This window comes from Acanthisitta chloris, unplaced genomic scaffold, assembly GCF_000695815.1.
Source record: "Acanthisitta chloris isolate BGI_N310 unplaced genomic scaffold, ASM69581v1 scaffold9442, whole genome shotgun sequence".
NCBI classification, from domain to species: Eukaryota; Metazoa; Chordata; class Aves; order Passeriformes; family Acanthisittidae; genus Acanthisitta; species Acanthisitta chloris.
Window position 1 is genome coordinate 72684 of NW_008659999.1, and position 15052 is coordinate 87735.

The window sequence follows — 15052 nt, forward strand, 5'->3', positions numbered from 1 at the left end:
CATTGATTTATACTTTGAGCAAGTTTTCAGTCATCTCACCCTTCATGTCTCTAGTGAAGTCTTGCATTGCTTTCCATGTTTCTTGTCAAAGAATGTGCAGAAGTACACTGGAAGGCACACAGCAAGTGCACACAGGTGATTCTATGTGTTCTACTGTACTGTTAAGTTACAGACCAATGCTGATTCAGCTCAGCACCTTTCAAATGAATAGAGATGTCCTGGCTAAGAGAAAGGTATCCCTTGAGAATACTCCCCTGTTAAACATTGCTGCTGTAAGAATGCTTTGTTACCTATTTTGGGATTTCAAGGCCTGTTTACATGGTCAGTCTGAGAGGGATAAGCTGTAAATTCCAAACAGAAAGGCTCATTTTTACTTTTGGAGTGCCTGAGAACCTCAATGTTTGAGGGCAGCTATGTTTTTCCACCCTGGTTTGTTCCATCTTTGTCTTCAGCAAGTTCTGTTGCTAGGGGGAACACTGAGGCAGTGAAACATCATTTTTGCTGTGTACAATGTGCTTTTTAATGGTTTTATTCCATTTTGCTTATGAAACTCAGAAGCCAACTATTGATTCTACCAAGACCTTGTGAGTGAAGATTAAAGCATTCCAACATGCTTGTCTACAGGTGTGCCATGGTGAATGATGATCTTCGCATAATTCATAGAATGAAAAAGTTGCACCAAGAAACCAACTGTTAATCAGTGTATAGACACAGGAGATCAATCTTTGATTCGTGTATTCACAAATCCTGTTTACTTGGCCACATTAGAGAACAGACGGGTGTTCTGGAATGGATTCTTAGAAATGATGGATGCAATTGTCAAAACTGCCAAGGTCAATGTATAATGTTCAAAAAAGAACCAACTCATTTCAAGCACCTTCCATTTATCATTCATGCAATTTGACCCCCAGTTCTCTTTGTAATAACATACTATGAGGGAACAACTGCTGTGTTCATTCCTATATACTCCTGTGGACTTTTAAATATCATGCAGGTCACAGCCTTTCCAAAAGACTGAGGACATTTGTATATAACTTTTTTCCACCCTGAAGTATGTGGAAGCTATTAGATGAAACCTGACTTTAATAAGTTTGTTTCCTATAGAATTGCTATGCTGAAGTATTATATACATTTGAAAGAAACGTGTTCCAGAATTTCATGGTTTTTCCATTTAAGAAATGCAGATTGATTTGCAATAAGTTTTGAAAAACATACCTACATAATTTGCTTTTCAGAACTGAGACATCCCCACCATTGATGATGTATCTTAGTTGCTTAACATCATGCTGTGGAATATCAGCCAAATCTAAATAATGAGGGTTAGAGAAAAACTGTCCCTGTGGACACTTGACTCCATAACTCAGCCATTTCTTTTAAATACCAGCCTTGATTAGAGTCAGGATACTGAGTCAAGGGGAATGGCCTGGTAGTTTGCACCTGTGTGTAGGTCTAAGTATCTGGAAGTAATTCAAAGTGGTTTAATTTTCAGATTTTAAAAAAAGAGAAATGCAAATTTTAGCATTTTTAGGGTTTGAATGGGGATTTTAGGATGCCAGAATCTCAAAATCTCTATCTTCTGGTATTATTTTTCATAACAGCAAGGGGAAGACCCATTCTTCTATTGACTTTTGGCCACTACTGTGTACACTTTTTTACTTTCGGAGTTTGCAACTCTTACCACTCTATTTTCACAAACAGTGGTACAGGTTAGTGGAATGGACCTGAAAATAGATACCCAGCAGGTCATTTTCTCTCAACCTAAAGAGAATAGCACTTTGTTTCACCATTGCACAGGGCTCACAATTATTTTTTTACATTGAATAGAGTACAGTCATAGCATACATGAATAACACAACCTTTTTTTTCCCTTGAGTGTGATGATAACCAGACTGAGTTTGCTTTTCAAAAAACTAACACACTGATTAATATTCTGTTGAAAAATGTAGAAACCAAGGTAAGTCTGAGGATCTGTTTCAAGAGTAGTAAAAGCCAGTAGGTATAACTGAATAGCAAATGAAGAGGTGGCACCAAACAGCTTTATGAAGAGGCCTGTGACCATTAGGGATATGAACAGCTTCAATTGCATGTTTTAATCCTATCACTTTCCACAGATTCAATAAGAAAGTTTATGGATGTGATGAAATGCCATTTCTGCACTAAGGCAGCATCCCTGAAATAGAAGTTTAAAGAAAAAATATTTACTAGTTTTTCCTTTTTCTTCTTACACCATTATCTTTGCATAGAAAAGGAATAGCCAGCCATGCACTCCTGTTGGAATAGCATATTCCTCCCAAATAAATCAGTTCATTTCTCCTCAAGCTCATGACATTGTAATGGGGGAGGGGGGGATTTGCATAATTTCTTCATTTCTCATATAACATGGAAATAAGGCAAGCTACTTGTAGGTGGAGAAACTATGGCATCAGCCTGAAGGACAACAGAAAGGTGCCTAGAGAAGCAGAGGTTTCAGCTTAAAAAGAGACATTTTCTCCCAAAATTCTCTTTAACGTGGGGGTAAGGGCGTGGAAATCTATGATACTTAAAAAGAGACACTTTTTTCCCAAAATACTCTTTAACATGGGGGTAAGGGCGTGGAAATCTATGATACCTCGACCAGACAATGTCCATGAAAATTAAGTGATTACTTCAGATTACATGATCAAAAGTCTGGTGAAGGGGAAAAAAAAAAAGAAGAGTCAAGAGCTCTGCATTCCCTCACAGAATCAACATATCTGCTTAAGGCTATAAATCTACAGACTGTTTGAAAGGCAAACTGCCATGAGATGTCAGAGTGGTCTCCCTGTCAGACATCAGGCATTTATCAGACTTAAATGAACATGAACTATTTCAGCACTTGGCTGAAGAGCCACTGCAGAGACATCCATGGCTCAGGAGGACAACGTGTGAGCCAGTGTTTGTCTGGAAGCAAAAGTGATGCACTGGCACATTGGGATATCTGTCAGGCAGTTATAGCTCATGGTTTGGAGCTGGCTTACACCCATGTTGGGAACATGTATGGTGCTCACATGCAGTGATCTATACTCAACTGAGCTCACAAGTCCATTCATTTTAATTTTTTTTAGTTGAATTAACAAGTATTAGGGCAAAACCTTTTGATCTCTTCAGAATAAAAACTTGCCACTTTGAGAATATACTTCATTTGCAATCACTACAAAGGGAGATGAATTAATCTGATTAGTTTTAAAATCCTTTGCACCCCATTGCTTTTTTTTCAGCCAACTTGATATTCAGGTGTAAATCCACTGTGGAGACAAAAGAATGCTTTGTAAGCAGCATCAGCTTTGAAGTATAACCCATGCTGCAGGTGGAGTTTGGGCAATGCTGCTTTTGTACATAAATCTCAGACAACAAATCAGACATAGAACTTTTAAAAGTATCTCTGAAAAAAACATACAAAATAGTGCATCACAACGTAAGGCTACTGCAGGTCTTCACCTCCACATGTGGAATTTATCAGAAGAGCAAGTGACAGCAACTAATCAGTAACCACAAATATCAGGGACACCCAGAGACAAGATTGCACCCCTGCAGATATGCTACAGAACACTGGATAACAGGCACACTAATGATGAGGGCTCATGCTTAGGTACTAAATATGACCCACTTACTTGCCTCCAAATTAGATCACGTAAGCTTGGAGTGCAAACCCATGGAGCTATTTCATTAGAAGGGCTGTACTTATTTTGGGTGTCAGCCTTACAGGATGAGGACAGTCACTGTGCATTACTCTGGCTATCAGTACCCTTCACACACAGGCAGTGGTGTCAAAAGTTATCACTTGCAGATGAGAACTGTGAAAGATGTGAACACAACTGTCAAGTTATCTCTCTGGAGTGCACTGCTCATCCACTGAACGTGCATATATTGCTTTGCCTCAGAGACTCAATATTTGTGAACAGAAGCTGCTTTTCCATCTCACCTTCTCGATGTCTGCCAAGGTTTCCATAGAGCAATCACTATTCAGCTTTTATAGGAGCAGGGAGTTTTATTGCCTATTGGATCCTACCTCAACCAACATAGCACCCAGTCCTTTGAAAAGAACAGATGAATTTACAATTGGGATACTAAGCTGAGACATGAGAGCTCTGCCCTGAGTACCTGTTGTACTATGCTGCTGTGAACTGTTGGGCAAGATTCTTCCCAAAGTTCCTGTGTGCAAGACTAGATAGCAAAATTTCTGCATCTCAGTGCTATGGAACCTTCATAACTCTTAAGATCTTGGACACTTCCTTCAAGATGAGAGGTTTTACTTCCTAACATAACACACAGCACAAAATTGTTATTACAAGGCATTCCTAGATGCTTTAACTGGATGGATTTTTACAAGACAATAATTATAGTCCAAAATACAGGGCTTAATTCATACATTGCCACAAAAAGGTGGTGGAGAAGAGTCACTGCAAGAAATAATGAGGTGACTGTCATTAATGACCTGAGCTCAATGTGCAGGTGCACACCTTCACAACTGTGTAACCACCAGAACAGAGCTGACCACAGCTGTATACCTATTTTATTGAAGCAATGCAGAAAAGTGAGATCCATTTTTTATCAGACTAGTTTCTGTCAGATGTCAAATTTGTCCTTTTCTCAGTTTAAGTCATCCAACCTATAAAACATAATCTGGATGTACAATTCTGCTTGAGTCTCCTGCCATTCCCAGCACTTCTGATTTGCAATAGGAAGAGTTTTTAAAAGGTAGAAATTACTATTTCATAGCAATCTGTTTATATCACAGTAGTACATGCTTTTACATTTTTATTATATAAATACAGTTGCTAATACACCTCGTGTACATGCAAGGAGTGATTTCATCTTCACTGTTCTTCTTTCATATCCTGGTTAATAAAGAGAGTAATTATATTTCTCCTTCCATTTTTGCCTAACATTGTCAGATAATGAAGGATATATTACTGTAGGCTTCTGCAAAACAAACCAAAGGGACAGTAGTGTCAGAAAGGAAAATGGAAGAAGAAAGTCAGCTTTGAAGTCTACCTGTACATCTCTGCACTGCCAGCTCTGAGCTCATTTTGAAATCAAAGAACGATCACATGAAATTCGAAGCAATCAGACACATATTGCTACATGGAGACTTCACATCAAGTCCTTTCTTTTTAGCATAGAAAACTAAAAACCCTGAGGTTTTGAGATGGAGACTACAAGCAAATTAGTCACATCTAGCATATAAATAATGTTTTCAGCATAGCAGTGAAGAAAACCATTTTGAAAACTTATTAAAATGTTGGGTTATTCTCCTGAACATTTAGTATGAAAACCTGTCATTTTCATGCAGCAATGGCAATCAATTTTGAAATCTTCACAGATGTGCTCTTAAAGTTATTAATTTCACCGGGATGTTCATGAATGCTTTATTCAGCTGTTTCACAAACATTTGAACAATGCAAATCAAATCAAGTCCTAAATTACAATGCCTCTTGTCCTTTGTGCAGAGATTTTGGGTTTGCCTTGCGTGCTTTGGATCTTACTGTTTAAAATGAGACCAAAGTTAAAAGAGTTAAAAGCTTTATAAATGCTTGAGCAAATGCACAGAAGGACAGACACCACAGCTATATTTAGTAAGCCATGATATCACAGGAAGGGATCTTCAGCTGCTTCTAACCTTCTTGTGAAAACATCTGGACATTAACACCTGGGAGAAGTGACTTCAGTAGAAAGGAAAATGAACCATCTGACAACATCATGTGAATGGAGGAGACAGTGAAATAAAAGACTGTACAAGTGTCAGACATGTTTGGTTCAATACCTGTTTACTGGAACATTGTGGATGTTAAAATTTAGCAATCTGTTATTTAAGACAAAAATTCACTAATGTTATGTAACCCAATAAAATACTTGGTTAACAGCATCCCATTCAGTGCAAGACAAACAAAGCTGCTGTCAATATTCCTTTTAATTAACCCAATTGTATTAGATGCTTATGACTTCATTCTCCTTGGTCCCAGTGGGCAACCTGAAAGGCAATTCTCACTATTACTTAGCTCCTGTGGTGTAATCCACAAGAGGCTGTCAGCTTGCTATGGTTAGTGACCTCTGACCCAATCACTTTCTTCCTTTTAACATTACTACCTTTGCACATTTAATGAACTTTCTACATGGCTAAAAAGATGTCAGCACAGCAAAACGATAGTTCCTGCTGTGAAGGCTCCATTGTTTCTATAAGTCTAATTGACCTTTCACATCACAGAAAATGAGAAAAAAAATCGATATAGTTACTTAGTCACCAGTCCAATGCTATCTTTTATAATTAATATGCTAACCACATTGCTTTTGAAACACTGACACCCAAACACCCCTCAATGTACAAAAATGAATTCTCATTAATAACCATTATATTAATCACTGTTGCCCAGAACTGGAACCTGACTGCGAAATCCCCTGGTGGAAATTGCTATAATCGTTCAAACTACAGGATTGAATTTTTTTTCACCATAATTACTGCTGTCTTCTATTGAAAAATATCCATTAGATGGCAGCTTTTAGTTACGTAAATCAAGTTGATTAATTTTTAATTTTTACCATTTATATGACTTTGCACAAGTAAAGATCTTTGATAATTTAAATGATTAGCTGAACAATTATTAAAGCAACTTGCAGCAGTTCAAATATTCATTTAGTTACTAGAAAAGCCATATATCATTAACTTCCAATTAAAAACTTGGGAAATGGTAAATGCTGATACAATTAAAAATATGCTTATGTTCTTGTCAATAAAGCAGAACACTGCTGTAAAAATATTGCTCTAACTTCAGCTGAAAGGAGGCAGTGCATCCAGTACTAGTTTTCTGCAGCTATTTCATAAGCAAGGAAGAAGAGATCCTCAATGTGTCTGAAAGTCATTAGGAAGAGATATCCAATAGCAGCACAGCTCTTCTGTGCTGTTCTCTCCAGTCCTCCTGCCTTTCATCCCATGCCCTAGACCAGGTTGGCAGAGACTGCTGAGCCCAGAACATGTCAGAGCAATTATCTTTCCAATTAAAGCATCCTGCAAAGAGCCACCCACTTTTTTTTTTTTTTTTTTTTTTGAATGCAATAGCCTAGTGGCTAGATTAACTTCTTCCTATATATAAGGGAATTCATTTCACATCTTGCTCTCTGCCTCCCTTGAATGGCTATGGCTGAGTTGGATGCCAGCTGAGTTTTGCCTAAAAACTTTCATCTGAATAACATCATGATTAGTCAGAAGCTGCTTCACTGAAATCAGAGCTAGCAAACAGTGGAAGGCAAAGTATTGTGATGCTAATGCTAAGCAATGAGACTCATTTCCAACATTAAGTCCATAGCTGTAATGCATATGGACTTTAAGATGCTGTACTGAAATTCAGTACAATCTGCTGCCAACTTGGCAATCAAAGTCTTCAAATACATACACAGCATTGGCATTATTGCAGCTGCATATATCATTCTGTACATTTCTGAACCCAACCATTACAAATATAACAAGGCATGATTAAAATGTCATTTTCTGAGGAAATAAGAAGGCAGTTGTATGTGGTGCAGTGTTGGATGATCTGATTTGGGATCTGGAAGCATTATCACTGCACAGGAGATGCACTTACAAGGATAACCTGCAAGTCTGAAAGAGCTAGTTCATGTCCATCCTCACTGACCTGCTCCATACCACACAGAGCTCCTCTGAGATACCACATTGCCAAAAAAAGAGGTGGTCAGAAATTTTATTTTATTTTGAATTCAAGAGTACTGAGTTTCTTTTGAAAATAAGTAAGTTCTTAATACGAAATAGTAAATTAAACTCACTGGTCTTCATTTGTCAAAACACAAATTCAAACATCATAAAAATTGAGGTTTGGGGGGGGGTTTAACATTTTGTGGTTGATTTCTGTTCTGTTTGTTTGGGTTTTTTACATAAATTATTCCATTGACACTGCCACGGGGAGACCATGATCAATAGAATTTATAGGAGTTCTATACAGAAGTCCCACATGCTGTGCATAAAATGGTTACATCTGTACAGTTGTGAAATTTCCAATTTGTTGCCTTTTACCTCCAATTGTTAAAAAACAACTTAACCTCTGTGTTAACATGGTAAATTACCTTACCACTGAGGTATTAGCAATTCTGTACCATACTTCCTCCCTTGTCCCTGTGTGCTTTCCCTCCCACCTACAACAGAAACCAGAAGATACACATAAGCTTCAGACTAGACTGGCACTTAAACCTGTATGGCCCTGAAATAAAGACTTTTCAGGTAAATATAAAACCACAAGGAGGGGGAGATGAACACATTCAAAGTGGCATTTATGGATATAAATCAGTGTCATCACAGTGGATTCAAGTCTTGGTGATGATTAAGGGTCCAGGGAAAATCTCTAAACCATTGCTAAATCTCACGATTTCCCTTAAACAAAAATTCCTCACACACCATGGAGGTTCTCATTTAAGGGAAATAATGCCACAATACTTCCCACGTGCAGGAAAAGAGCTCTGACTGAATCTAATGTTTTCTTGCACATATCCTACACAAATTTATTTAGAATTCTGCTGTCAAAAGCAGTTTTCACCTAGATTAATTCTAATCAGAAGTTTTAACTGATGTTAAGCTCATGTGTCTGCTTGCAGAGGAAAACTTTGAATTTTCTCCAATTTCATTATTACTGATATTTGTTTATGTGGACTGGCCATAATACTTCCCTGTGTCAGCATTTTCTTTCACTGAAGAGGAAATGGGATGGCTGAAATTTAGAAGAGGTGTTTTCCAGCCTGTTATCATATCTTCGTACATATATAGCAAGCTGCACCTAGATTCAACCACATTTTCCTTCCATACATTCTTAAAACAACACACTGGACCAATTTATAAATTGTAAGGCACACTCATGTTTGCATTCTTACATGGGTATCTTGACACCTGTTTGCAAACTGAACCTGAAGTTGGGGATGAAAAAAATCAGGCTCTTGTGAATTTGAAAAAGTCTTTAAGACAAGTCTACCAGGAAAATCAGAAGAGAGGATGAAACACACTTGATGAAACATACAAAAGGTTGAAATTTTAGCATCCTGGTTTGCCATTTTAAACCACTTATCTATGCTTTCTTCTAAACTACTGCTGCCTCTACAGCAATAATAATTTCTAAGGCTATTTTTAACATTTTGATATCTCTCCTTAATATCAAAACTTATTCTAAACATTCTGCTTAGCTGTTTGAATGTTCAGAATATTTAGCTTTTGGGGGAAATAATATAATTTAAAGATGATGCTCTTTTTCTTTTGCTTTTTTTCTTTTCTTTTTTTTTTTTTTAAAATAATATGAGCCCATTCTATATGGTCCTTTGGAAGATTACTGCTATCAACATAAAACCAGCAATATCTCCACAAAGAGAACAGACAGTATGAGTTGCTACTGTGTCAATTAAATCTTGGCATTCATTCATTATGCCTATGTCCTTTTCCTGCCCCTTTCTTCCTTGGTGGTCTTCTGGTATTTTCTTTAATACCAGCAGCCAAAAAGAAAAAAGAAAAGATACTAGAGGCAATTTCTTTAGTACAGTCGCAGACAGACTTTTTTGTAGTTTAATATTTGAAACTGCAGCCCTTGTAACTTAGAGGGGCCACCACTCCAGTATTTACACAGATGTTAGAGAAGGCAGCCTGTAACCATCCACCTCCACCCCTGTGGTCACCTTTGCCTCTGAGCAGTCTTTGGGAGGTACATTAATAACGTTTGTGTTAGATACCCATTTCTCAGTTACAATATTTTTATTTCGCATTGTCTGTGTGGAATGTAACTTAATATATATTCTTGATGCAAGGAGATGTTTACATAGTATTTTATGATTAGTTCAATTGGAGACTACTGGGTTTCACAGGTTACTGACCATAGTCCACAAAGACAGAGAGCAGGCAAGATAGAATTATGGAGTTCCTAAAGAACTGCACACAAAAAGTCAAGAATACATTTAAAAGGGATAATAAACAGCCAGCTACAAAGAGATAGAATTGATTCAATCTTTCAATCTTCCTTATTGAAATTAAAGTAAAATAGCTTCAGAAAAGCCTGAGTAAAAGACAAAAGAGATAGAATTGATTCAGTCTTTCAATCTTCCTTATTGCAATTAAAGTAAAATATCTTCAGAAAAGCCTGAGTAAAAGACAAAGAGACTGAAAGCACATAGACATTTTATTTTTAAAAAGTAAGTCATGATTGCTTGGCAATGCAATTGAACAAAAAATTTTGTCTTTCTCTGACCATCTTGCTTTGATGTGCTCCAAAGAAGCAATAATACGGTTAATAAAAAGTACGACGGGGACTTACCTAACATTTCTTTTGATTCTACCTTTTAATTCACTTCTCTCCTACTATGGAATACAGAATGAAATTGGCAGAGGGTTTATTCCATAGGACCTTGCTGCCTCTTTAATCTGCAGCTTTGCTTTCTGAGCACCTGCAGGTGCCCGTGCCCTGCTGGCAGGGTGAGTGCAGCTCTCCCACTGGGAATTTTACTCAGCCAGGTGTCATGCTGCCCCACTGAGCTGCAAACACTGAGCAGAACCTGCCAGGGGAATGTTTGCATTGTGGCTTTTCCTTTTGAATCAAAAGGTGTTAAAGATGTCATTGAAGAGCTTAGAATAGTGACTAAGCAATTTCTATACTTCAGTCTCCATTGGCCTAACTTAGTCATATGGCCTCCTGCAGGTATGCCTAATAACTCCAGCTCCACTGCCTATATCTTTTCACACCTTTTTACCAAGGAGGAAGCATTGTCTTTGATTGTCCATCAGCCCTAATCCTTTCTCAGCATGAAGCTTGTTAGCATAATTGGAGAGAAGAAACCAAAAAGGTACATTATGTGCATCTATGTGTTTCTCTTTCAGTGAGGGAGGCTGTTTGGATGAAAGACCACTGTATTTATTGCACTAATCCAGCACCTACAGGTTTCCTCGACAGAAGAAAGTCTCTGCCTTTTCAGGGTTTGATTCAATGCAAGTGATGAAAATCACATACACAGCTTTATGAATGGCAGTCACCATCCACATGAAAGACTGGAAGAAGTTCTGCCTCAGATATCAGACTCTCTATCCCAAAATAACTATGGAAAGTGATTGGCATCCCTGAACTCAAGTTCAGCTTCCTGGTCAGTTACACTGTAAAACTGATTGCAAAGAAATTAGTGAAGATTTTTTTTAAGGACTTTTTTTTCCAAGAACAACAAAGATTTTTAATATCTTGCCCAGGACACTGGAGGCTAAGAGAATAAATATAAAGGTAATGAGCCATAAAAACTTCCAAGGCAGTTTCTCTCTTCTACCATCTTAGTCTTTAATGACAAGCAGTTAAAGGACTATAAGCAACAATAAGAGAAAGCCAACCATCCATCACGGGTGCTCTGTATTAGAATTTACTTTGTATTTTAGTCTTCATCTCTCATGAATAACAAGACACAAATGCCAAAATAAGTACAATTTATCATTGATTACACACTTTGTCAAGCTAGGAGAAGAATCTTTGGTATTTCTATTTGCATGACCCAGGATTTCCACACAGTCAGATAAGGATAACCAATAACAGTGAGGTATTTGGCTCCTCTATAATGCATCCAGCATGACATGATGCACATTAGTTCAGTCATCATCTGACTTCTCACTTCACTTTTCTTTCTATTTACCAGGATAAACTGAGATTGTTATTCATAGTCTCAATCTTTTTACTGCTCTGAGTGCATGCAATCTAGATAATGCTGCCCAAGTTTCCTTAGCTTAAAACTAAAAAAAGTGGCACTTTTTTCCTAGTTTAATCAGCTGCATGCAAGGTTCTCAATGTCTGTTGTAAAATAAACATATTCCATGGTTTGTTGTACATTTTTAAGAATAATGTGCTTCTGAGCATAACTTGTGAATATCTCAGATTCCATCTTTCTATAAATTCAAGTGCTTAGAGCACCAGATAGGTCTAAGCAACATCCAAATCAGATAGTAAAATTAAACATTTCTATACTTGGTTGAATTAGAAGGGAATTAAGTTACAAGTACTTTGGTGTCTTGAGGTGTTGCTGTTGCTTAATGCACCTTAATCTTAGTCTCCTATGGTCAGTGGTTGTGCATTAAGGTCCTTCATGCAGGACTGTAGCAGCATGAGGGAGGACTCACACTGCAGTACAAGTTTGGTCTACCATGGAATTGTGTTTATCATTGCTGCTAAGTCAGTAAAACACTCTGCCATCAAGCACATCACCTTGGACTTTTCTGCAACACATAGCTGCTTGATCTTGTCATGGAGAGCCATTAGCTTTCAGTTAACTGGAGTTTAAATCATTTCTAACCTCATGAAACCAAAGTTTTTCCTCCATTCCAGCACCACAACACTAACAGCATACTGACAAGAGATCATTTTTTAAAGAAAGATGCAAGATAGACCAGAACCTATCCAGATTTTACTTATACCTTATATCAGAAGGCAGTGGTAGTCCTAGTTTTAAGATCCAGGGAAAGGGAAAGTGAAGCAAGTAGAACTACTAGTTTTAAGACCCAAGGAAAGGGAAAGTGAAGCAAGTAGAACTTAAAAACAAACAACAAAAAAAAAAAGAAGAAAAAAACTAAACCACAATAAAAATCCCCACATCACAAAACTATGCAAAATAAACATTTTACCAACTCCAAATTTGATAAAAACCCCGAAAAACAGCAAGAGTCCTTTCATAGATTGAGTAATCTTTTTGGTATTTTTGCTATCAAATAAAAACCCCGAAAAACAACAAGAGTCCTTCCATAGATTCAGTAATCTTTTTGGTATTTTTGCTATCAGAACTGTAGGGTGGAAAGAATATTGAAGCATGAATACACATCGCTCAGCCACAATATTAGTCAGCTAGTTTTCCATAGCTGCATATGGATACATACAGAGGAAATGGAAACCTTGGTCTTATCTTAGCAAATTAGCCTAGCACAATCATCCACATAATTTGGCCATCTAAAGTGGTAGCAGTTTTCCTCTCCTAAATCCTTCATAAATCATTGCCAAAGTCTCCTTAGGGATTAAATGTTTACTGAAATAACTGCTGTGATTGTAAACCACCTTGATCAGTGTCCTCATCTGAACACACTTTTCCACCTTAGACTCCATCAGAATAACGTCCTACATACTTTGTGGAGCCAGAAGATGCATTTCCTTAATGGTTTTCCAGGACACTATCAATATTGTATAAATATCAGTCATTATATGTAAATACATATAACAGTTTTAACATAACAGTTTCTTCCCTCTGCAGGAAAGAAAAGGAAAATCCATCAAAGAATGGTGCATAGGGAAATCAAATATCAAATGCTTCCTGCTTCCAAGAAGAGATGTAATTCTCTGTGAATGACTGACCTGGCTCTGACCTTGATCATGGTAAAAGATTTGTTTTGGTAGTCTGCTGTAGCCAGCAACCTGCAGAGCAGTTTGGGAATCCTACCAGAGGGAGTTCTCAATGCTGTAGTTAAGAAGCACATTTGTTTATGTGGAGATACTATTGCAGATATGGTATTGCAATAATATATTTCAGATTGCTTGACAAATACATTAAAAGAATGCTAGATAATTAAATACATAAGCATGAAAGACTTCTTGAAGATAACATAAGGTGAGATGTAGCACTCACCGCTGTGATTCATGTAACAAAGGCAGCATTAGAACAACATTAGTGGATTTAATTATAGCCAGACAACAAATTCAAATAAAATTTTTTCACTCCATTTATGCACTGGTGACCCCATGTATTGCAAAAGATTGGAGAAAAGTTCAGCTTTCTGTATAAAGCAGCAAGTGCATATATCACTTTCATATAATGCATAAGAAAATACAGAGAAACTGAACAAAGCATCAACATTTTCGTGTTTAACAAAGACAAGCAAATTTTCTTTTTTGCATTTGACTTGGTTTTGCTTTCAATCAAAAAATAAAGAAGTTAAAGAATGTTCAAAGTACAAAGTTACAGCATTTTTTTATTCAAATAAATTGGAAACTTACTGGTTACACACTGAAAACTGTTGCACCTAAGCAGCTTTCAAGCCACCTACATGTGATTACTGCCTGCCTTAAGTTTTGTGCCATTTTTTTTCCTTGTCAAAACCAGGGTTTTGTTAGGTGGCCTGACAAAAATACAAGTTTTATAAAAAGATACAACTGCAGTTCTGCAATAATTGTTCATCCGAGATTTATTGCTTATTATTATATGTCATTGCCACCTTCCAGTACTTAAAGGGGGCTTATGAAAAAGAGGGAGACCTACTTTTCACTTGAGCAGATTGTGATAGGACAAGGGGGAATGGCTTAAACCTGAAGGAAAGTAGAGGTAGATTAGATATCAGGAAGAAATTCTTTACTGTGAGGGTGGTGAGGCACTGGCATAGGTTGCCTAGAGAAGCTGTGGATGCTCCATCCTTGGAAGTGTTCAAGGTTGGATGGGGCTTTGAGCAACCTGGTCTAGTGGAAGGTTCCCTGTGCACAGCAAGGGGGTTAAAACTAGATGATCTTTAACGTCCTTTCCAACCCAGGCCCTTCTAAAACTCTATGATTATATCATGCATGTATATATGTATTATACATAGACTTACAGAATCATTTAGTCAGGAAAAGACCTCTAAGAATAAGTCCAACCAGTGACCTAGCACTGCCAAATCCACCACTATACTATGTCCCAAAATGCCATGTCTACATGTGTATATGTTTAGTATGAGGAGGCAACTTCAGAACTCAAGACAGCTGGGTAATACATGGTGAGTTCGACAGACTAGATTACCAAGAGCAACAAAAAAAAAATTATACTTCTTGGAAAACTACAGGAGAGACAGGTAACCAACAGCAAATATCTGTGGAAACCTGTGACTCTGAATAGGTAAGAGGCCATCCAGTGCAGAGACTTTCAGGTAAGATCCAGTAATTAAACAGAATGCCCAGTCCACAAGACCAGCTTTATTCCATGGTGCTACTGATAGGGAATGTTCAGGGCTCCAGCAAAATCCCTTTGCTCTGCAAACATAGGCATGCTGCCAGTCCACCACAGCACACTGTCCTGCTGA